The sequence below is a fragment of the Hemitrygon akajei genome, chromosome 2, assembly GCF_048418815.1.
Source record: "Hemitrygon akajei chromosome 2, sHemAka1.3, whole genome shotgun sequence".
In the NCBI taxonomy this organism is placed as follows: domain Eukaryota; kingdom Metazoa; phylum Chordata; class Chondrichthyes; order Myliobatiformes; family Dasyatidae; genus Hemitrygon; species Hemitrygon akajei.
In genome coordinates, this window is record NC_133125.1 from 31,389,154 (window position 1) to 31,414,829 (window position 25,676).

The 25,676-nt window shown below is 40.1% G+C and overlaps 1 long non-coding RNA gene across 1 annotated transcript in view; it reads right to left on the reverse strand.

The window, feature by feature from the left end:
- Window positions 1–1,756: 1,756 nt before the first annotated feature.
- LOC140740408 (uncharacterized) overlaps window positions 1,757–25,676 on the reverse strand; it is a 45,616-nt gene continuing 21,696 nt past the window's right edge. Inside the window, exon 3 of the long non-coding RNA XR_012101846.1 lies at window positions 1,757–2,113. This is a non-coding gene — a long non-coding RNA (uncharacterized lncRNA). The remainder of the gene's footprint in view (window positions 2,114–25,676) is intronic.

The window sequence follows — 25,676 nt, forward strand, 5'->3', positions numbered from 1 at the left end:
ATCGGAATTAACATCACCTCCTCGCTGATAATTAATACTGGCACACCTCAAAGAAACATGTTAAGCCTGCTGATCTACTCCCTCTATACCCACGACTGTGTGGCTAGGCACAGCTCAAATGTCATCTATAAATTTGCCGATGTCACAACTATTGTTGATAGAATTTCAGATGGTGATGAGGAAGTGTACAGGAGTGAGATAGATCAGCTGGTTGAGTGGTGTCACAACAACAACCTTGCACTCAACATCAGTAAAACCAAGGATTTTATTGTGGACTTCAAAAGGAGAGATCCTTGATGGATTAGAAGTGGAAAGGGTGAGGAGTTTTAAACTCCTGGGTCTTAACATCTCTGAGAATCTGTTCTGGGCTCAACATGTTGATGCAGCTACAAAGAAGTCTTGACTGCAGCTATATTTCATTAGGAGTTTGAGGAGACTTGGTACATCACCAAAGACACTTATAAATTTCTACAGCTGTACCGTGCAGAGCTTTCTATCACTGTTTGGTGTGGAGGGGCCACTGCACAGGATCAGAAGAAGTTGCAGAAAGTTGTGAAATCAGCCAGCTCCATCATGGGCAAGAGCCCCCAGCATCCAGGTGGTATCCATCACTCAGGATCCCTTCAAATGCCCTCTTCTCATCGAGGAGGACGTACAGGAGCCTGAAAACACACACTCAATGTTTCATGAACAGCTTCTTTCTCTCCACCATCAGATTTTCCTCTGCTTTTGTATTCCTTTTTAAATTTTATATAGCTTATTATAACATAACTTTTACTATTATCTATTGCAATGTACTGCTGCCACAAATCGACAAATCTGACATACAGTATGCCAGTGAAATTAAACCTGATTCTGATTTTGATTCTGAATAATGCTCATGTCCCTTCTCCAGACACTGTTTTATTCAAACAGGACACATTGTGATGGCTGAGGCATACCTCAGTGAACAAATTAGTGTTTTAGTAGTTTGCTACAATTGCTCCCTGCTCTTTCCTGAATACAATAAAGAGAATTTCTTAACAACAATGTTTCAAAATTCAATGCAAAACTAAACATGTCAATCACAGTGTGCTAGGCCTTAATCAATAAATTTCTGAATTATATCATTGCATAGATGATGTTTATCTGCTGTACTATCATTAAATTGTGTGTACTGTGTTTCATTTTCCTTGTGCTTCTAAAGAGACAATGAAATAAGATATTTGGTTATATTGTATTTGCCACCTTTTTTTTTCTTTCATTACGCCATTTGCTATTTCCCAGTCTTCTGGCACTGGCAGTTAATAAAATCTATTTGCCGGTGGCTGTGCTTCAGTGGCTGCTGTAACTTCTATATGAGAAGTATCTGGTATCCACTAAGTCTGTGGTTCCTCAAAATTTCAAAAAGGACCACAGGAGAATTATGTACAAGAAACTGGCTCTCATTCTTCTGACATGACAATTTAGAATTCCATATTGTTATTGCTCTTCCCTTCAAAAACATTCTGAAGTCAATATTTTATCTGAAGTAACATCTGCTTAATTGGCTTTTTTTAAAAGTGGTTTTATTTGTAAGTGCAGAATAACTTTATTCAATAAGGGTTTTAGTATTTCAGTATAACAAAACTGCCAAATCAGTTATTCAACATTACTACAGATTGTTCTTATAACAGTTTCTTTTACTTGCAAGAAAATAAGAATGACAGTGCTTTTTGTAAAGAACCATTCAGCGAGTTATCCTATTTTGCTCATTATGCATAATAATAGCCTCCGATTCAGTATATCAAAATCATGTTTTAAAGTATTATCCGCTGGTCTAAAGAGAGAATTTTACTTTGAGTCAATTGGAAATAAAGCATCAGCAAAGAAATGTGAGGCAGTCCAAACGGAAATCCCTCTTGAGCAGTCAGCTCATCCCAGAAAGAATCATCCCTGCCTCCTGTTCTTTGCTGAGTTCCTCTTTGACTTCCATGCGGGCCTGATCAAATACCAAAATTACGGAGAGCTGGGGGAGCTTCTGTCTTTGCCGAACTCACCATTAGGTCCAGTGATAGGACAGGGATATGCTGACACAATGAGCTGTAGGTTTCCTTCCGTCCTTCCACGATAAGTTCAGAAGTGGGGATGCTTGCTGTTGAATGTACAATGTAGAATTATTAATTTCATTACAACTGTTCAGTGAGTTTTAACAAATGATTGAAGATTCGCCTTCTTTGTTACCTGTACATTGAAACATATAGTGAAATTTGCCGCTTGCATCAAATCAAATCGGAGAAGGTTGTGTTGGATAGCTGTAAGTATCATCACACATTCAGTGCTTACATAGCATGCACATGCAGTAACTCATGATCCCTAACCATACGTCTTTGCACTGCAGGGCAAAGCCAGAGAACTCAGAGGAAACCCACACAGTTACAAGGACAAAGTACAAGCTTTCTACAGACAGCAGCAGGAATTGAACCTCCGTCTTACAGCTGTCGCAGCAAAGCGTTGTCCTAATCTCTACACTACCATGACACCTTATAAGGTGAAGCAGACTATACTTGCATTCTGTCACAGACAAATAAGTGGTAATGTTTAAGTCAGAGAAGTATCAGGCAATGAGCATCTTAAACAAGAGAAAAATCTGCAGATGCTGGAGATCCAAGCAACACACACAAGATGCTGGAGGAACTCAGCAGGCCAATCAGCATCTGTGGAAAAGAGTACAGTTGACATTTTGGGCTGAGGCCCTTTGGCAGGACTGGAGAGAAAAAGCTGAGGAGTAGGTGGGAGGAGGGGGAGAGAGAAAAACAAGGTGATAGGTGATATCTGAAGGGGGAGGGATGAAGTAAGGAGCTGGAAATTTGACTGGTGAAAGAGATACAGAGCTGGAGATGGAGGAGTCTGATAGAAGAGGACAGAAGGCCATGGAAGAAAGAAAAGGAGGGAGGAGCACCAGAGGGAGGCAATGGGCAGGCAAGGAGAAAAGGTAAGAGAGGGAAAAGGGGATGGGGTGGGGGGGGTTCATGCCATCAGTTTGGAGGCTACCCAGATGGAAAGTAAGGTGTTGTTCTTCCAACCTAAGTGCGACCTTATCCCGACAGTGGAGGAGGCCATGGATAGACATATCAGAATGGGAATGGGAAGTGGAATTAAAATGGGTTTCCACTGGGAGATCCATTTTGTTCTGGTGGACAGAGCATAGGTGCTCAGTCTCCCAATCTACATCAGGTCTCACTGATAAACAGGAGGCCACATTGAAAGCAACAGACACAATATGTGACCCCAACAGACTCAGAAGTGAAGAGTCGCCTCACCTGGGAGGACTGTTTGGGACCCTGAATGGTAGTGAGGGAGGAGGTGTAGGGGCAGGTGTAACACTTGTTCCACTTGCAAGGATAAGTGCCAGGAGGGAGATCAGTGTGGAGGGACAAATGGACAAGGGATTTGCGTAGGGAGTGATCCCTGTGGAAAGAAGAAAGGGTGGGGGAGGAAAGAAAAGACATGCTTGGCGGTGGGATCCCATTGAAGATGGTGGAAGTTGCGGAGAATTATGTGCATGATGCGGAGGCTGGTGGTGTGGGTTTCGGCCTGAAACGTGAACTGCACTCTTTTCCATAGATGATGCCTGACCGGCTGAGTTCCTCCAGCATTTCTTGCTGCCTACCCTTGAATTGATTGACATTGCCAGCACTGAGTCCTCACCATCAATATCCATGGAGTCATCACCAACTCTGAAGTAACCATACACTGTAAATATTGCAGCTGCAAAAGATGGTCAAGGGCTGGGCATTCTGCAATGAAAAACCTATGCCCTTATACCTCAGAACCTGTACACAATCTACAAGTCAGAAACTGTATGCTTGACACAATGCTTTCTACTGAGAGAGTGCAGCAAGAACAACTCTCAAGATCATTGCCATCCGGGACAAATCACTTCATTTGCTGGATCCCAAAATTACCACTCTAAGCATACATGCACTACTGGCACAGCGCATGTAATCACCAAGTGCTTTGCAGTTACAGTATTTGCCTGGGCTGTTCTGATCAAACTTTCCAAGCACACATCCTCTATAACCGTGAAAGCAAGAGTTAGTAGATACACAGGGATACCATTACATACAGTTCCCTTCCAAATCACACAGTACTCTGTGTTGTCCTTCATCAATGCTGGATCTAAATCCTCAAATTCACTTCCAACAGCACTTCATCAGAAAGACTGCAACAGTGCACAATAATTTTCTAAGGCCATTTAATGACGGACAGTAAGAGCTGGCCTTGTTAGCAATGACCTGATCATAAACTATGAATGAATACCTGAATGCCAAGCTCCATCCCATGGGCCATAAGCAATCAGTTCATATCCCACTGACTATCACTGACGCTTGAACTTTCTTAATTATTATCATTCATGCTTGTAATTTTCCTATTGCACTTTGCAAATTCATTTATCAAAACTCTCTTACAGATTTATTCCTTGACCATCCGTTTGATGTGGCTAAATTAGATCATTTGCTTTCAGGCCAGTGTAGCTTCCAAATTTGGTATGACTGCTCGTCTTGGTAAGGCATTGTTGACATTTTGATTATACAGGGCACCATAAGCATTGCCAATAATGACATACCAAGACAGCTTAGTACGTCACTGTGCTCGTGGTGCCATGTATGGGCAGTGAGTTTCAGTCTTTTGATCTGTCCATGTTAAAAAAAAACATAGGACTTAAGGATGCATAGTGATTTTGAAACCTGCTCAATTTGCAGCCACAAATTGATTTGTGTCCATAACAACTGATTTTAAAAGGAATTCTCCTCCCAGCCTTCTTTGGAGCTTGCAGTGGAAGTTATTGAAGGACCGGTGTTAATGTAGTGAAAAGATTCTTGACGAAGTATCTACAACAGCTAAGAACACATATCTCACTAATCCAAATGAAGTAGTTTCCTCACACTTTAATCAAATGGTTTTATTTGTGCTATGGACAATGTCCTGATGTGAACCTTCACAATGAGCATCACTCTGAGGACTTTTATGTCGGAATATATTGCCTATTTTCACTGTTGTCCCTGTGGAAAAATCGTCGTCTATATCATGTAGGAGGCAATGTTGCCAGGGCACCCACATCACTAATCCTCTGCAAACCTTCCTATGATTGCCGTATTTGTTGTGTAAGAGCCTCCCTTGAACCCAAATCCTTGACTAAGCACTTTGTCATCCCCTAATAATAGCTCCTTCATTGGTTAATTTGATTATGGCTTTGTAAAGTGCCTTAAGACATTTTTCTGCAAGTAAAAGGCTGTGTGAATATCCCCTGTATGTTGTATTGTACTTAACCCTTAAACTATCATTCACCACAGAACGTTTATTGTCAAATGCATGTCTGTATGTTGTCAACATCTTAAAAATCATAAAGACCCTTTCAAATATGAAATAAATGCAACGATGGGCAATTGAAGTAATTCTTGTAAACTCCTAGGTTAATTTTCCCCACAACTGAATGAACAAGTTAAAGACACTAATATCTCAAGTATTATTCATTGTTTCATTGGGAGTCTTGCTTTAGATTGAGCAACTAATGACTCATAAATTATTAATGAATGTTTGATTTGGTCTGCAGGCTTTATGAGGCCATCACAGAGTGCCTTTTATCTTGCTAACTTCTTTATAATCATTTCTCTTCCCTCCCTGATATCTTGTAGATGGTAATTCCTACACCCTTTGCTATCCCTAATAGAGAATACCAAACCAGAGACTTATTCGCATGTGACAAGAAGTATTTGAATAAATTGTAATGTATAGCATAATCATTAAGATATAAGGAAATATTGTGTACTTTTTAAGAAGATTAACGTTGAAATGCAGGGACTCCAACAATTTCTGTTGATGCTTTCTAGTTGGTTTCATCAGTACAGAATTGATAATATTTGTTTATACCATCAAATTGAAGTCCAAGTTCAATTTATAGAGACAACTGTGGAAATTATCGAAAGAAACGGACATAGCTTTTTTATATGTAATGGGGACAATAGTTGCAGATAAATGTTAGTATAACAGTAAAATGTCACAAAGAGGGTCAAAGTATGAATAATACGTGACATCATAATTGGTATACGAATAGTGCTAATTCAAAATAGATATTATGGCTTTGGTAATTGTAATTCTCAACACCTTTATTGGTTTATTATTGGTATTGGTTCCTTAAGATTGTTATAGCTGGGGGTGGCAATGTGGACAAGCTCCCACTGCCTGTTAAATGCTCCCACCTGCGTGGGCCAGCTCCTGGCCTTCATGGATGGCTTAGCTACTAAACCTGGTGGAACCATTTCTACTGATAGGAGAAAGGGCAAAAGTGGGTTACTGGCGCCTTAAAACTGGTCACTTCAGACAGATGGGCCTCATCAACTGTGGTTGACAGTTCATCTAGGTGAAGGAAAACTCTGATCTCAAATATCAGCTGCCTTCTGGCAATACTCACTTATGGGGAAGGCTTCAGGAGTAAACCCCCAGGGGAAAATCCTGAGCTGGAGTCCCTAAGGCAGTCCTACAAAGAGTTCAATGCTGGCTGGCAACTCCAGCAATGCTGCTGGCATCAAATTGTATCAGCCTCAGCCGTTCCTTTGGGTTCATCATATGCATAGAAAGGGGGAGCTTGCTACATGGGCACAGTTTGCTCTCCATATCGTACTGCCCAAGCTTACATATCTAGGCTGCTAGGATGCAACATCCATGGTCGACCCTGACCAACAGAGGCTCTCATTATTAGTATTGGCTTAATATTGTCATGGGTACCAAGATGCAGTGAGAAGTTTGTCTTATATACTGGTTATACAGATCAATCATTACACAGTGCATTGAGATAGAACAAGGTAAAATAATAATAATGCAGAATTTAAAAAAATAACTCTGCAGAGAAAGTGCAGAGCAGGCAGATAATAAAGTGCAAATAATAACAAAATAAATTGTGACGTCACGAGCCCATCTTTTTGAACAAGAGGTCCAGTCAAGTGGCTGATAACAGTGGGATAGAAGCTGTACTTGGGCCTGGTAGTGTGTGCTTTTAGGCTTTATAATCTCTGTCGCTAGGAGTTGGGAGAAGAGAGAGATTCTCCAGTGTGGGGGTGGGGAGAGTTTCATTGATTATGTTGAATGCTGTACTGAGGCAGAAAGAAGTCTCACTTGGCTTTAAAAAGCCAAATAACTGTAAAGCACCAGTAGGAATAATAAGCAAAATGACAACTGGTATATGTAAATAAGGATCAAGTAATTTGAAATCATTTTGGACTTGGCCTAGAAATTCGATTACTTGGCTCTTTATTTCAGCTTTGTGCAACTGAAAATGCATTTTTTTCAGAGTGAATTGCAAAAAATGCTATTCTGGGAAATTCTTCTAATATTTCATTCACATAGATTGATGTCATTCCCTGTGCAATGCCCTTTAGAAGCGCTCCTAAGGATAGAGGTTTGAAGTAATGAAAGGCAAATTATGAGGGATATCCGAAAGTTATTTTTCAAACAACATTTGGCGTGGTGTGTACTGAAGCCACTGGCATTTGTCCAGCAAAGTGCGGCAAAAACATTGTTCCCTTGTGTTTACCCATCAATTGATGCTCTCAGACTACATGGGCTAATTTCCACAGGACCAATCCAAAAAGCTCATTGCACAGTAAAATGCATTATTTTACATGGAAATCTTGGCAGATGGCCAAGGGCGTGGTGCTCGGTTGAATCTCCTCAAGTAGCCATTAACAATTTTCATTCCTCAGATCTGGGGTGCTCCTATTGATGTGCCCGAATTTAGTATGCTTTCGGTGAGGTCAGATCCTGGGAGGCTGATGGAGCTGCTCCTTACCTTATTTTCCTCCCCTGATTGGCCCACATACACCTCGTTGTAACTGTATCAGACGTGGAAATTTGACATGACTGTGTTTATAATTCATTTATTCTCACCATTTCCTCTCACAGACGCAGTTTAGTACATGTAATGCAGACTTATCCAAAAAATATTTTCCATCCCAGGTGCTTGTTGTTACTATTAAAATCAGATTGAATTCAAATTGGATTGTTCTGAACTGGTTCCAATCTACTTACAGTGCGTTTTTGGCTCTCTTCAAAGCATGTGTCAGATGGCATTAAATTATTGGCTGACAGGTGGACTGCGGTTTAGTCCAAAGCATGATAGGAGTGAGGATTCAAATTGGACTCCTTACAGCAGCCTGAAGCTGCATTTACAACACTCTCAGGAATTGGCAGTCTACACTCAAAGCTGACAATGGATGTATCATTTGGACAAATTAAAAACTGTAAAGTAAGAATAACCATCTATGCAATGGAGAAAAATTAAAATTAATATGAAACATGTGCCAAATTTATGGATAAAAGAAACCATGGTGATCAGAGAGAATATGGAAAAGAACCAAAAAAAAGGGAAAAAGTCAAGAGAGGTTATGAAAGAACATGTAAAAGTAAAATAAATCTTATGAAAGCTACAAACAGTGAAAATGTTGTTCTCAGACAGAATGCAGAAGAATGTATAATTCTAGTCTTAATAAAACCGGGTTGCTATTTTGCTATAAATGCCGAAGATTGATATAAGGCATTCATATATAACTCTTTCACAAGCTTCATTTTCCTTTACTAAATTGCATTGCTTTTATTGGGAGAAGTCACTGATTTTGTTCAAATACCTATTTCCTTCTAAAGACCTTTTTTATGATAAAATTTACTTGATTTGTTATGTGTGGTGTTGTTAATGAGCACTCTATTGTATAAACAGAAAAAAAAGGACAACATCCCAATAAAGATGATAATAGAAATTTTGTTAGGGAGGAGCAAACAAATGAATACTTCCATTAGTTTTCACAGAAGAGTATGGTACAGGGGTCATAAAGGGCTTTCATGCCTCATTAAACTGTGATCAGCCAGCCTGATCCTCTGCCTCTTGATAAGCAAAGGATATGAGCTCTGAAAGTTACCCCAGCTTTTTTTCTTAAGTATTTACACTCCAGGATGAATGCACCTGCAGTGAGGATGTTCTGGAACAGCTGCAACACCAGCATCTAGATATACTAGATATGTCTACTGTGGTTAATACTGCCACAACAGTTTTGTGTGCATTTCTAGTTGTCCATTACAGGAAGGATGGAGAGGTTTTGGAAAAGGTGTTTCAAAGGTTTACCAGGATGCTGCCTGGATTAGAGGATATGAACTATAAGGAGAGGTTGGACAAACTTGGGTTGTTTTACCTGGGGCATTGGAGATTGAGGGAAGACTTGACAGAGTTTTAAGTGCAAAGTTCAAGGTACATTTATTATCAAAGTACGGATACAAATTGAGATTCATCTCCTTACAGGCAGCCAGAAAACAAAGAAACCCAAAGAGAAGCCATTAAAAAAAGACCGTCAAACATGATCATATGTATGGCATTTATAGCAAAGTAGTAACCAAGCTTGATTGAAAGTAGTATAATCATAGTATTATCGATTATGAGATAGAATAGAATTTTAATTTTTTCCCAGGGCAGTAGGGACATACGTTTAAGATGAGTAAAAGAAAGATTAAACGAGTTGTGCAGGGCAACTTTGTTATATCTTTTTTTATATTCTATGCCCTATATAATGGTGTTCCATCAATCAGCAACAAACCATTGGAAGGTATTAATGACAGTTCTACCAATCAGTGCGCACTTACCAGTCAGGGATACAAGAGACTGCAGACACTGGAATCGGAAGCAAAAAAACAAATTACTGGCTGAACTCTTAGGAACAACCAGCATCAGTGGAGGCAGAGGATGGTCCATAATCCAAATGGATGTCAGGATAGGTCCATATGTGGAGTCCAGACCCAAAATGTCAACCATCCTTCTGCCTCAACAATTACTGCATGACCGTTGAGTTCTACCAACAGTTTTTGTTCCATACTCATAAACATACAGGAGGTTGGGGAGCCACGAGACATATACTGAACATCTCAGGAATGCCTCTGCTACCAGATTTCTGAAAGAACAATGAACCTATAAACACCACATCAGTATTTTTTCCTTGCTTTTTGCACTCTTTATTTACAAACGTTTGTAATTTAATTTTATTTTATATATGCTTCTTATTGTAATTTATCGTTTTTATTATTATGTATTAATAATACATAATAATAATACTGCTGCCGCAAAACAACAAATTTCACAACATATGCCAATGATATTAAATTGATTCTGATTCTGAACACCAACCTCACTAATGTTCGATTTGGATTTTGCCAAACTCACTTAGCTCCAGACCCCTGAACATTCTTAGATCATTTCAGAGGAGAGATGAGAGGCAGCGTTTGGCCAAATGACATCAAGAAACTCTTACAAATTTTGACACTCTTTGCATTAAAACATTTTCAAACCCTTCACCATCAAAATCCTGTGGATCACTACTTACCAGAAGTCTACTGTGTACATTCACAAAAATACTATGGCTGCAAGAGCATGTAAGAGACAATACTCTGGCATATTTCTTGTCCTGACTCCTCCTAATATTGGCAAGACATCAATCAGTAGTGTGATTTGAGTTCTGTTTACTTTTCTAATTGGGTGCAGCTCACAACAAATGGAAAGCATAATATCATCTACCAGCGTATTCCACCTTGGGGTCTGTGGACCCCTGCTTAACGGCATTGTTCCATGGCATAGAAAAGGTTGGGTCCCCTAACCTAGACCGAAATGGACCTTTCAAATGGCCTTGTGTTCATAAAGGTATGCATTCATTCACTTCATCACTGGTACATTGTACTGCAGCTTCAGTATGGCATCTACCAGTTGCTTTGTAATTAATTTTTAATTTTTTTTAGAGATACGGCATAGTAAGAGGCCCTTCTGGCCAAATGAGCCCGTATCACCCAATCACATCCATGTGACTAATAAGCCTACTAACCTGAATGTCTTTGGGATGTGGGAGGAAACTGGAGCACCCAGGAGGAATCGATATGGTCAAGGGGAGAACGTACAAACTCTTTACAGAATACTCTCATCTTATGAAATGCAACCATTGAAGGAAGTTACTCACCATTGCTTTCTCTATGGCTTTTGGGATTAGGGGGATAAATTGTAGCCCAGCCATCAATATCCACATCTCATGCACGGAAGATAATTACCTTGCCCAGTGAATCATTGGAGCTTCAGATTTATTTATCACACACATATCAAAATATATACTGAAATGTGATATTTGCATTCACAACCAACACTCTCAGGGATGTGCTGGGCACAGCCCCAAGTGTCACCACACATTCTGGTGCCAACATAGCATGTCTACCGTGAACAACACAAGCAACAACAACAATAAAACAAAAAAGACAACAGCAGCAAAACAATCATCTTTCCTACTCTCCCTCCCCACACCCCAACTCCTTACAGGCAGTCAAGCCTTCCAGCTCCAGGACTGGCCACCTTCTGGCCTCCAGTCCTTATTCCTCATAGACATTGGGCCTCCAAATTTGGACTTTGCCCTAGGATCAGCAATCATGGGTTTGACCTTTGGACTTTGACTTCCAGACTCCCATGGACTTCTGACCCCAGTGACCTTATGACACGTTTGGGCCTCTACCTTCAGTCTTCGACTTTCAGGCTTCCATCTCCGGATTCGCGTACTCTGGACATCAACCTTTAGCTTTGACCTGCCAAGCTATTTTATTGAAGAACATCTGGAGCAAGCACTTAGATATTGTACTCATTATAGAGGCATTAAGTATATGAAATGATTAAGGCCAGGACAGGCAATCAGGGCACAAATCATGAATTTGAGCTCCAGAAATAGATTTCTTGTGATTTCTTCACCTCTGCGCTTGAATTCTCAGTTTGAATTATAAGCCCAGAAAAGCTCCATCCCCAATTAGTAAAATCTATTCTATTATGTAACTTCCCAGACCTATTATTTTAAGTCTTGGATATTTTAACTGGTTGAATGAATTCAACAGTTGTTGTTGAAAGCGTTTGTGGTGTCTATGAAAATAGAAAGGGTAAGTCAGTGACCCCAAGTGAAAAGCTGTTGGGAGCACAGAATTCCTCTGATACTTCACGCTCCTGGATTCAGTTAGGTCACCTTCATAATAGGTTTTCTGTTTATTTTTTCATGAGGTGAAATGGATAAGGGAATGGATCACTGGAGAGCAGCTGCTCTTCAATAGCTATTCTAGTTATCGTTTAAAATCTTGGTTCCTTATTTCAAGCAGTCTAGCTGTAGAAATTCTACCAATTTAGCAGTGGAGAGAAAAAGAAAATATATCTGGAAGCACTTGAATTGATAAAGAAGGCTTGGAAATTTTGCTAAGAGATGCAACAGATAAAAAAGCCCTCTCCCCTATCACACAAGCATGACAGGATGTGGCGCCGTGGCATTGCCATCTTTCAAATGCACAAGCCATGGGAACAGATGTGAAAGGAATAGTCCAGATAAATGTCAAGGAAAATCAAGCAAAGTCTTGCCAATTGTAATAGCCTCAAACCTCTGAAAGTGTTCGACATTCACTCTGGCTCTAACATCGTGCAAGATCATTAAGTTAAGAAACCATTGACATGCTCTTTCATAGATGTACTTGCATATCCAGTCCATTTACCTATTCTGCTGCAAAATAAAGGCACAATGGCTGCCATCACAGTACTGCAAACCAATTTGCTTAATATATTTTTGATTGTATGATAATACCAGGATGTTAATTGATTTAAAGTATTTCTACAAGCCATGAGAGCTTATTCACAAAACAATTGGTTCCACACATACCATCAGAAGGCATTGCATTTTTGGACATTCTGTCACTTGTTAAAAGTGGTCGTAGTTAATTGTGTTCCTGCTGCTCCCCAGACCATAAAAGTAGAGAACATGCTTTATATATCTGGAGTTGTTTTATTTTCAGCTGTGTTATGCACACATCCCTTTCTGAACAATTAATTCATACATTCTGTCCTTAGGAAACTCAAAAAGCTTTTGTGGTATAATTTCAACAAAAAAAAACACAAAATAAATCAACAAAATACACTGATATATACAGCTGAGAAGGGCTGATCTTATTGGTGACTTTCAAACAATTGGGCTGAATGAGAGTATGTTATGGAATACAATGGTTATATTGCAGTGACCAAATATCCTGTACTGTTATAATGCAGGTATTGAATGAGAGGAAATACAATATGCATCAATCACGTAAATTGTGTTGAAACTCTCACAAGCATGTTGCCAAACAAGTAGTGTGGGAAAAGTAGAAGGAAATTGAAGTGTCATTCCTCGAAAAGGTTGTTGAAATAAAAAATTTCACATGCTGTTACTGTTACTCCAACCAACATTACATTAACAAGTGTTGACATATTACTAAATGCACCAGAACATTTAAAATCTGATGCAACTTAAATTTTGTTACATGATAATGAAATCTGACTAATCTTTTCCCTTGGTCACTGACAGACAGAGTTCTGTATGTGTTGATATACAGTATGTGAGATTTTGAAGATTTTATTTCATTCAACAGAACATGAAATTTGAAGCCTTTTCCTCTCCAGCTTGCAGACAATAAACAGCACTTTAGTTTCAATAATATTAACGACACCACTAACAGTACAAAACAGCATATGGAAAACAATTCCTTCTCTGTTCTCATTATATGGCTGTATTTTGAGTTACAATCAATGTAGGTATTAATGTTCACTTTTGAGTGTGTGGTTCTGGAGCATTTCACTGAGCCAGCAACGCTGATAATATTTTTGCCCATCACTGAAGTCAGCATTTTTTTTCTACTTGCCATTCCATTAACTGCAAATCCATTTGTATCCATTTACAGCACAATATAACACAATGGCTAGCACTCACGTTCAATTAATGCATTCAGCATTGGCAATATAATGTTAAAAAGGCACTAAAATTACATTGTTAACCCTAGGAAAATATCCACAGAGTACACAACAATGAATCAAAAACATGGTGCACATAATTTTAACCATGTGCAAACCTACAGGAGGTGTGATACTACTCAACCATCCACAAAATTGCATAATTGATAAAAATGCTATTTGGATCCGAGTGTATTAGTATCTACTCTGTTCCTGCATTAGATTCAAATAACCGACTACCAAACACTGATCTGTTGAAGATGGAGAATACTAGAATGAATCACATTACTCGGTTTTCCTAATACTTTGCTCCTTGTTTATCCCATTCTCTCTGACATGTTTTTTTAAAATCTTCTAACTACATTCTTGCTTTAATTGCTTCACTTTTGTCTATATATTTTATTCCTTTTCCCACCATCCTGTTGTTTCATCCTATTTATCTCCCTGCTATTTATTTCTATAACTGCTTCATTTTTTTAATCATTAAAAAATATACTGCATATATTTTTGCTATTTCCCTCCTCTTCTCTTACCTACTGATTTAAGCTGACAACACAGATTTAAACTACTTTCACACCTCTTCTTGACGTGTTGTGCTGCTGACTCATTTTATGTTCTGGTTTAAAGTCAAAGTCAAGTTTATTGTCACATGCAAAAGTAAATGTCTGCACAGATGCAATGAGAAACTAGCTTACAAACACATAGCATTATATAGAATTGAAATTCAAAATGGAATTAGTTTATTGTTGTCACATCTACTGAAGTACAGGGAATTGCCAGATCAATTCATTACACAGTACTTTGAGGTAAGTTAAAACAATAACAGATGAAGAATAAAGTGCAATTGCTACAGAGAAAGTTCAGTGTGGGCAGCCATTAAGGAGCAAGGTCATGAGGTAGATCGTGAGATAAAGTGTCGATTTTATCAGACTAGGGATCCATTCAATAGTCTTTTAATAGCAGGGCAGAAGCTGTCTTTGGTCCTGGTGGTATGTGCCTTTGGGCAATTGTATTTTCCGGCTAATGAGAGAGAGGAGAAGAGAGAATGTCCAGGGTGGATGGGGTCATTGATTATGCTACTGTACTGAGGCAGTGAGAAGTATAGACAGAGCCCATGGAGGGGAGATGACTTTTTGCGATGTGCTGAGCTGTGTTCACAACTCTCTTCAGGTTCCTGCAGTAACTGGCAGAGTGCAAAACTCTCGTACTAAGCAGCTGTGAAGGCTGAACCTTAATTAAAAACCCTTTCATTCTTTTCCAGACCCCAGTAAATACATATTACAGAAGGGTGTTGAAAGAGTGCAGAGAAGGTTTACAAAGATGTTGCTGGGACTTGAGAAACTGAGTTACAGAGAAAGGTTGAATAGGTTAGGACTTTATTCCCTGGAGCGTAGAAGAATGAGGGGAGACGATAGAGGTATAGTCGGCCCTCCTTATCCATGGGGGATTGGTTCCGGGACCTTCCGCGGATACCAAAAAACGTGGATGCTCAAGTCCCTTATTTAACCTGTCTCAATGCGGTGGAGTTTAGGAGCAGGTGTAGCTCTGAATCTGCAGTGTTACTGTTCACGAAAATAATCACGATTACGACTGAAAATAAGTTGGAAGTAATAAAGCAATCAGAAAGAGGTGAAACGCCATCAGTCATTGGAAAAGCGTTAGGCTATAGTCGGTCAACGATCAGAACAATTTTAATGGAGCATGTGAAAGGCACTGCCCCAATGAAACCTACAATTATTACTAAACAATGTTGTGGTTTAATTATTGAAATACGTATGTTTCTTAAGTGTTTTCTTTGCATAGAAAGGTAAAATATATACTATATACTAAGAAAAACATTTTACTAACTGATGCTAAATAATACCGGATGTACCTGTTCCGACATCAAATTCGACTTAAAGGCAGACTCAGGAACAGAACTCATTCATAACCCGGGGACTGCCTGTACTTTTAAATCATCTCTAGATTACTTATAATACCTAATACAATGTAAATGCTATGCAAATAGTTGTTATACTGTATTGTTTAGGGAATAATGACAAGAAAATATATCCTGTACATGCTCGAACAACGAGTGCTGGAGAGAGAACTTCCGGGTTTTCCTGATCCGTGGTTTGTTGAATCCATGCATGCGGAATCCGCGGATAAGGAGGGCCGACTATATAAAATTATGATGGGTATAGATAGAGTGAATGCAAGCAGGCTTTTTCCACTGAGGCTAGGGGAGAAAAAAACCAGAGGACACGGGTTAAGGGTGAAAGGGGAAAAGTTTAAAGGGAACATGGGGGGGGCTTCTTCACACAGAGAGTAGTGGGAGTGTGGAATGAGTTGCCAGATGTAGTGGTAAATGTGGGCTCACTTTTAACATTTAAGAAAAACTTGGACAGGTACATGGATGAGAGGGGTATGGAGGGATATGGTCCAGGTGCAGGTCAGTGGGACTAGGCAGAAAAATGGTTTGGCACAGCCAAGAAGGGCCAAAAGGCCTGTTTCTGTGCTGTAATGTTCTATGGTTCTAAGTAGATGAACAATGGTCTCAGTCCATAAGGCCATAAGAGCAAGAGACAGGGAGCAGAATTAGGCCATTCAGCCCATTGAGTCCACTCCACCATTCAATCATGGCTGATTTATTATCCTCTCAACCCCACTCCCCTGGCTTTACTCCATAATGTTTGACACCTTGAATTATCAAGAACCTATCAACCTCCACTTTCAATATAGTCAATGATTGGCCTCCACAGCCATCGAAGGCAATGAATTCCACAGATTCACCATCTTCTGGCTAAAGAAATTTCTCCTCATCTCTGTTCCAAGTTGTGGAACAATTCCAAATCCCTCTATTCTGAGGCTGTACCCTCTGTTCCTAGACTCACACACTATAGGAAAAATCCTCTCCATATCCACTCTTATCTAGGCCTTTCAATATTCAATAGATTGCAATGTGATCCCCCCTCATTCTTCTAAACACCAGCAAGTACAGCCCCAGAGCCATCAAATGCTCTTCATATGATAAGCTTTTCATTCCCAGGATCATTCTCATGAACCTCCTCTGGACCGTTTCCAATGCCAACATACCATTTCTTAGATAAGGGGCCCAAAACTGCTCACAATATTCCTAATGCAGTCTTACCAATGCCTTATAAAGCCTTGGTATCACATCTTTGTTCTTATATTCTAGACATCTCAAAATGAATGATAATGTTGTATTTGCCTTCCTTACCACTGACTAAACCTACAAGTTAATCTTTAGGGAACCCTGCACAAGGACTCTCAAGTCCCTTTGCACCTCTGATTTTTGAACTTTCTCCCCATTTAGAAAATACGCCTTCATTCCTTCTATCAAAGTGTATGACCGTACACTTCCCTACACTATATTCAATCTGCAACTTCTTTATCCATTCTCCCCACTTGTCCAAGTCCTTTTGCAGACTCCCCGCTTCCTCAACACTACCTCCCCCTCCACCTATCTTTGTATCATCTACAAACATGGCCACAAAGCCATCAATTCCATCACCCATATCATTGACATATAACATGAAAAGTAAAGGTCCCAATACCAGCCCGGCAGAACAGCACTAGTCAACAGCAGCCAACCAAAATAAGCCCCCTTAGTTCCCATTCTTTGCCTCCTGCCAGTCGGCCAATCTTCTATCCACAGTAGTATCTTTCCTGTAATAACATGGTCTCTTATCTTGTTAAGCAGCCTCGTGTGGCACCTTGTCAAAGGTCTTTTGAAAATCCAAAACAAACATCTAGTGACTCTCAAACAACTCTCAAACAAGAGAAAACCAAAGGAACACACACAAAATGCTGGAGGAACTCATCAGGCCAGGCAGCATCTATGGAACAGAGTAAATAGTCAATGTTTTGGGCTGAGACCCCATTCATCAAGACTCAGTGAAGGCTCGCTCAGTTTCCTCAGCATTTTGTGTGTATCCACTGACTCTCCTTTGTCTATTCTGCATGTTATTTCCTTAAAGGATACAATAGACAATAGACAGTAGGTGCAGGAGTAGGCCATTCAGCCCTTCTAGCCAGCACCACCATTCACTGTGATCATGGCTGATCGTACACAATCAGTACCCCGTTCCTGCCCTCTCCCCATATCCCTTGACCCCGCTATCTATAAGAGCTCTATCTAACTCGCTCTTGAATGCATCCAGAGACTTGGCCTCCACTGCCTTCTGGGGCAGAGCATTCCACATATCCACCACTCTCTGGGTGAAAAATTTTTTCCGCATCTCTGTTCTAAATGGCCTACCCCTTATTCTTGAACTGTGGCCTCTAGTTCTGGACTCACCCATCAGCGGGAACATGCTTCCTGCCTCCAGCATGTCCAATCCCTTAATAATCTTATATGTTTCAATCAGATCCCCTCTCATCCTTCTAAATTCCAGTGTATACAAGCCCAGTCGCTCCAATCTTTTAACATATGACAGTCCCGCTATTCCGGGAATTAACCTTGTGAACCTACGCTGCACTCCCTCAATAGCAAGAATGTCCTTCCTCAAATTTGGAGACCAAAACTGCACACAATACTCCAGGTGGGGTCTCACCAGGGCCCTGTACAGCTGCAGAAGGACCTCTTTACTCCTATACTCAATTCCTCTTGTTATAAAAGCCAGCATGCCATTAGCTTTCTTCACTGCCTGCTGTACCTGCATGCTTGCTTTCATTGACTGATGTACAAGAACACCTAGATACCATGCTAAATTTGGCTTACTTTATCACACTATCTGTAACACTATTAACTTCTGCATCATCTACAAACATCTCCCACATCTACATCCAAGTTGTTAATATATTTCACAAATTACAAAGGACCCAGCACCAATCCCAACAGCACATCACTGGCTATAGACTTCCAATCAGGATGGTATCTTTCCACCACTTCCCTCTGCTTCCTATTGCCAAGCCACCTTGTCTTGTTGATCTGGGCTAGCCTATATAAGCCACTCTTGTCAAATGCCTTACTAAAATGTATATGGACAAATTCTACTGACCTGCTTGCATCCATTTTTTTTTAGTTATTTACCATGCTTTCTCTTAAATTCCATGCTTCCTGCTGGATTCATTAAAAGCATCAACACAAAACACAAACAACAAAAATGAGAGCTGACCACAGATTTGATCAGGAAGTTTTCCATTTCCCGGTCATTAATTATGACTAAAAGCCCCGCTTGCAGTTTGTGGGAGTGACTTGAATCACATCAGTATGAAACATTTGGCCTCCTGGCGTTTGAAAGCCAGGTGACCCACTTCCTGCAGTTTCATCACGGTACCAACTTCCCACTCTTTATGCCCTTGTTGACTGCAGATTCAGCACACACTGGGTGCCCATGGTATATCACATATGCCAACCAAGAAACACAGTGGCATATTTCCATCTCCATTTTCTCTCAGCTTCCTCTTAATACTTCTTTTGCTGGTCTAGATACCTTGAACATCTTAAATGTCTGCAACATACACAAAATGCTGGTGGAACACAGCAGGCCAGGCAGCATCTATAGGAAGAAGCACTGTCAATGTTTCGGGCCAAGACACTTCGTCAGGACTGACTAAAAGAAAAGGTAGTAAGAGATTTGAAAGTTGGAGGAGGAGGGGAAAATCCAAAATGATAGGAGAAGACAGGAGGGGGTGGGGTGAAGCTAAGAACTGGAAAGGTAATTGGCAAAAGGGATACAGAGCTGGAGAAGGGAAAGGATCATGGGACGGGGGGCCTAGGGAGAGAGAAAGGGGGAGGAAAGCACCAGAGGGAGATGGAGAACAGGCAAAGAGTGATGGGTAGAGAGAGAAAAAATAGGAGGGTGGGAAATAAATAAATAAGGGATGGGGTAAGAAGGGAGGAGGAGCATTAACGGAAGTTAGAGAAATCAATGTTCATACCATCAGGTTTGAGGTTACCGAGACGGAATATAAGGTGTTGTTCCTCCAACCTGAGTATGACTTCATCTTGACAGTAAAGGATGCCATGGATTGACATATCAGAATGGGAATGGGACATAGAATTAAAATGTGTGGCCATTTATATCTACTCTCTTTTCCTTTTTGTTCACACAGAACAGTGAACACATCCACTACACGCAGGTCCACAATAAGCATTCACTTTTTGTCCTGTACAAAAAAACTGTACAGTGAGTTCTGATGTAAATGCTTCCTTGCTCTTCAACTTGTTATCTTCAGACATCCCTTGACCTTCCTGAAAGAAGAATTGAAGTGTTCACTCCAAAGAAAGTCTTGAAAGGCAAAGATACCTTCAGGTTTAAAGCCACAAACTTCAAACAAGGGTTTCATCATGAAAAGGCTTCACTCCTAAAGTGCGGCTGACTCAGAAAATTCTAAATGCAGAAATAAGGTATTCTGCATCTTATACCCGAGGATCGAATATCTTTCATCACAATAGCCTTCGGGAGGATTGCCTTGATATTGCTGCCTTTTTGCTGGGTGAACCCATACACTGAAGAACATTTGGGAGTGTCAGTCTCTCATTGCAAACTATTATTTCTACTTCCATTCCAACTGTATTCATTTAATTCAACACAGACCAAGATCTAACAATAGCTATCTTTGAACTGAGTAATGTATTTCACATTTTCTTCCTTGCATTTGGTGGTTTGAAAAGACCACATTTGGTATAAGGATTATCTCGGATGCTGAAAGGCTGAATTTAAATCATTGGTTCAAATTTATGTAATTGGTGAATTGTAGCTATTGAAAAGGGGATTAGGAGGGGTTGGCAAATTCTGGCTTAGAATCATTTGTCTTCTTTCCCAGTACAGTCTTCTTGATTTGTTGGCTGTATATCCAGATTGTAATTGAAAAGTGGAGGTAATTAAAAATGGAACACATCATTTACTTATTAATTATTACTTTATCCTATGAGAGTTCAGCAGATTGCATAACATTATAGATATTTAATGTCATTATTCACAACCTTACAATTAATATTGATTGCATTCTCAAAAGCACTGGCTCCAGTTTCCTGAGACTTTTGTTGCCTATAATTACTAGTGCCCCCATCTACTCCATGAGGTCAAATACAAAACAGCCAACTTCATTAATGAATCCATTTATTTGCAGTTATTTTGCTTCTCTTCTGTTGACACATGCTGATGTGTTAGTATTGCTGGTTAGTTAGACTCTTCCATCATGCTTATTCATTTCCTTAATCTTTCAATACTGTATTTATGTAATGAACTACATAAGATAGCACAGTACCACATTGGACAGGCCATTTGGCCCACACAATGTTGTGCTTACCTTGGTGATAATTTATACTAAACGTCCTTCCGCAGTGTATCATCCCTATCCCTCCATGCACTTCATGTTCATGTATCTATCAAAAAGCCTTTTAAACTCCACCAAGAGAACTTGGCTATCACATTGCCATTATGCGTCTCCCCTCTAACCGTAAAAGCATTAGCTCTGCTGTTTGATATTTCTAGTCTGGGGAAAAGATTAGCCGTAAGCTATGTCATGTTTATATACTATTGAATATACTTAGAATTTCCTGCATCTGCAGAATTTCTCATGTTTACTATATGCTATTAGCTATAGTTAATAGGTATAAATTATCAATGTTGATTTTATCACAAATGGGTTTATAACCTATGGTTGTGTTATATTGATGGGTGAAATACAACAATGCCATATGAAAAGAGCCTTTGATTTATATGAAAAACAATGATTTTCTTCCTCTGTGAATAAACTCTTCCTGAGCTTCCAGCCGGGTACAGCTATTGATTATAACCAACATTTTGAAGACAAACTCTGCCATATTCTTCAGGGATAAGAAGATGGTAGAGTTTGTCATTGAAATATCCGTTATAGTCAATCACTGTACCCAGCTTGAAGCCAGAGAAGAGTTTATTTATCATATACACCAGGAAAGCACTAGATCTTTTGTTGCTGATAATATCCAGATTCTTGAAAATAAACAAAGTTAAGGCTATTTAGGTGTTTTTATTAAGTTGATAAAGTAATATTTTACTTACATGTGTTCATTTGATTCAAAAGCCACTACCTCCGACACATACTTTTGGTAGCAGCAGTCATTGCTTCCCCTTGTCTCTGCCAGCTGTATACCCATGAGCCTAGGACATGGTATGGAAACTTTAGAGATCTACAGTACATGCAAAAGTGGAGTATTGAGGGAGAGCTGCAGTGAAGTTAATGAAATCCTTCAGATGAGACATTAAACCAGTCAACTTTACCAAATGTACAAGAAGATCTTAACATGAAAAGAAGCAACATCATTGCCAATATTTATCTCTCAAACAGCTTTAAAACAAAAGTGTTGAGTCATTAATACATTATTGTCCATGTAGACCACAGTGTGCAAATTGTTTGTTATGAATCATATCTGACAGCATTTCTGGGTTGAATAAGTGAAAGTGATTGTTTCTTGGATTTGCAATTGCCATTCAGGTCTGAGATGAGAAGAAGTTTCTTCACTCTAGCGTAGTGAATCTTTGGATTTCTATGCAGTTGCTGTATATTTTCCAAAACAGAGATTGGTATATTTTGTTTAAAAAATAGAGAAGGACAGAAGTCAGGAATCTAAAGGCCATAAAATCAAAAAGTAAACTGCAGATGTTGGAAACCAGAAATAAACAAAAAAATTGCTGAAAAACACTCAGCAGCACAGAGAGCATCTTCAGAAAAAGAGATAATGTTACGGGTTTAGGACGGTTCCTCAGAACTCAACCTACACACTAGTTAGCTTAACAGCTTTCATCTAGAAACTGTTACAGAATACTATTGAAAAGTTTATAGCAAAGTTATCAGGCAAAGTCAACATGTTTTTGGGAAATCGAAAGTTTATAAGAGACATGTCTATTTCCTTGCAGAAAATTGAAGCTCATGGTTTAGAGGGAAACAGGAAAAAAGGCATAAATGAGATTTTATCTGGTCGGCAAGATGTAAAGGGTGTTGTGCAGGTGCTGAAATAATTTATTGCTCGACTGCTCAGTAAATGTTACTGGGGGCATCAGCCTTTTAATTTTCATATAATAGACAATAGACAATAGGTGAAGGAGTAGGCCATTCAGCCCTTCTAGCCAGCACCACCATTCACTGTGATCATGGCTGAACATACACAATCAGTACCCCGTTCCTGCCCTCTCCCCATATCCCTTGACCCTGCTATCTATAAGAGCTCTATCTAACTCTCTCTTGAATGCATCCAGAGATTTGGCCTCCACTGCCTTCTGGGGCAGAGCATTCCACATATCCACCACTCTCTGGGTGAAAAAGTTTTTCCGCATCTCTGTTCTAAATGGCCTACCCCTTATTCTTGAACTGTGGCCTCTAGTTCTGGACTCACCCATCAGCGGGAACATGCTTCCTGCCTCCAGCATGTCCAATCCCTTAATAATCTTATATGTCTCAATCAGATCCCCTCTCATCCTTCTAAATTCCAGTGTATACAAGCCCAGTCGCTCCAATCTTTCAACGTATGACAGTCCCGCCATTCCGGGAATTAACCTTGTGAACCTACGCTGCACTCCCTCAATAGCAAGAATGTCCTTCCTCAAATTTGGAGACCAAAACTGCACACAATACTCCAGGTGGGGTCTCACCAGGGTCCTGTACAGCTGCAGAAGGACCTCTTTACTCCTATACTCAATTCTTCTTGTTATAAAGGCCAGCATGCCATTAGCTTTCTTCACTACCTGCTGTACCTGCATGCTTGCTTTCATTGACTGATGTACAAGAACACCTAGATCTCGTTGTACTTCCCCTTTTCCTAACTTGACTCCATTTAGATAGTCATCTGCCTTCCTGTTCTTGCCACCAAAGTGGATAACCTCACATTTATCCACATTAAACTGCATCTGCCATACATTTGCCCACTCACTCAACCTGTCCAAGTCACCCTGCATTCTCATAACATCCTTCTGACATTTCACACTGCCACCCAGCTTTGTGTCATTGGCAAATTTGCTAATGTTACTTTTAATCCCTTCATCTAAATCATTAATGTATATTGTAAACAGCTGCGGTCCCAGCACCGAACCTTGCGGTACCCCAATGGTCATAGCCTGCCATTCCGAAAGGGACCCGTTAATCACTACTCTTTGTTTCCTGTCAGCCAGCCAATTTTCAATCCATGTCAGTACTCTGCACCCAATACCATGTGCCCTAATTTTGCCCACTAATCTCCTATGTGGGACTTTATCTAAAGCTTTCTGGATGTCCAGGTACACTTCATCCACTGGCTCTCCCTTGTCCATTTTCATAGTTAGATTCTCAAAAAACTCCAGAAGATTAGTCAAGCATGATTTTCCCTTCATAAATCCATGTTGACTCGGACTGATCCTGTTACTGCTATCCAAATGTGTCGTAATTTCCTCTTTTATAATTGACTCCAGCATCTTTCCCACCACTGACGTCAGGCTAACCGGTCTATAATTCCCTGTTTTCTCTCTTCCTCCTTTCTTGAAAAGTGTGACAACATTAGCCACCCTCCAATCAGCAGGAACTGTTCCTGAATCTATAGAACATTGGAAAATGATTACCAATGCATCCACGATTTCTAGAGCCACCTCCTTAAGTACCCTGGGATGCAGACCATCAGGTCCCGGGGACTTATCAGCCTTCAGACTCAACAGTCTATCCAACACCGTTTCTTGCCTAATATAAATTTCCTTCAGTTCATCCTTTACCCTAGTTCCTTTGGCCATTATTACGTCTGGGAAATTGTTTGTGTCTTCCCTAGTGAAGACAGACCCAAAGTACCTGTCCAACTCATCTGCCATTTCCTTGTTCCCCATAATAAATTCACCCATTTCTGTCTTCAATGGCCCAATTTTGGTCTTAACTATTTTTTTGCTATTGACATACCTAAAGAAGCTTTTACTATCCTCCTTTATATTCTTGGCTAGTTTACCTTCGTACCTCATTTTTTCTTGGCGTATTGCCTTTTTTGTTATCTTCTGTTGCTCTTTAAAAGCTTCCCAGTCCTCTGGTTTCCCACTCATCTTTGCTATGTTATCCTTCTTCTCTTTTATTTTTATACTGCCCTTTACTTCCCTCATCAGCCACAGCCGCCCCTTACTCCCCTTAGGATCTTTCTTCCTCCTTGGAATGAACCGATCCTGCACCTTCTGCATTATTCCCAGAAATACCTGCCATTGTTGTTCCACTGTCTTCCCTGCTAGGGTATTGTTCCATTGAACTTTGGCCAGCTCCTCCCTCATAGCTCCATAGTTCCCTTTGTTCAACTGTAATACTGACACATCCGATTTTCTCTTCTCCTTCTTGAATTGTAGGTTAAAACATATCATATTATGGTCGCTACCTCCTAATGGTTCCTTTACCTCGAGGTCCCTGATCAAATCCGATTCATTGCACAACACTAAATCTAGAATTGCTTTCGCCCTGGTAGGCTCCAGTACAAACTGTTTTAAGAATCCATCTCGGAGACACTCCACAAACTCCCTTTCTTTGGGTCCAGTACCATACTGATTCTCCCAGTCTACCTTGCATGTTGAAATCCCCCATGACAACAGTATCATTACCTTTGCGACATGCTAATTTTAACTCTTCATTCAACTTACACCCTACATCCAGACTGTTGTTTGGGGGCCTGTAGATAACTCCCATTAGGGTCTTTCTACCCTTAGAATTTCTCAGTTCTATCCATACTGACTCTACATCCCCTGATTCTATGTCCCCCCTCACAAGAGACTGAATATCATTACTCACCAACAGAGCCACCCCACCCCCTCTGCCAGTCAGTCTGTCCTTTCAATAAGATGTATAGCCTTGAATATTCATTTCCCAGGCCCTGTCTGCTTGAAGCCATGTCTCTGTTATTCCCACAACATCGTACTTACCAATTTCCAACTGAGTCTCA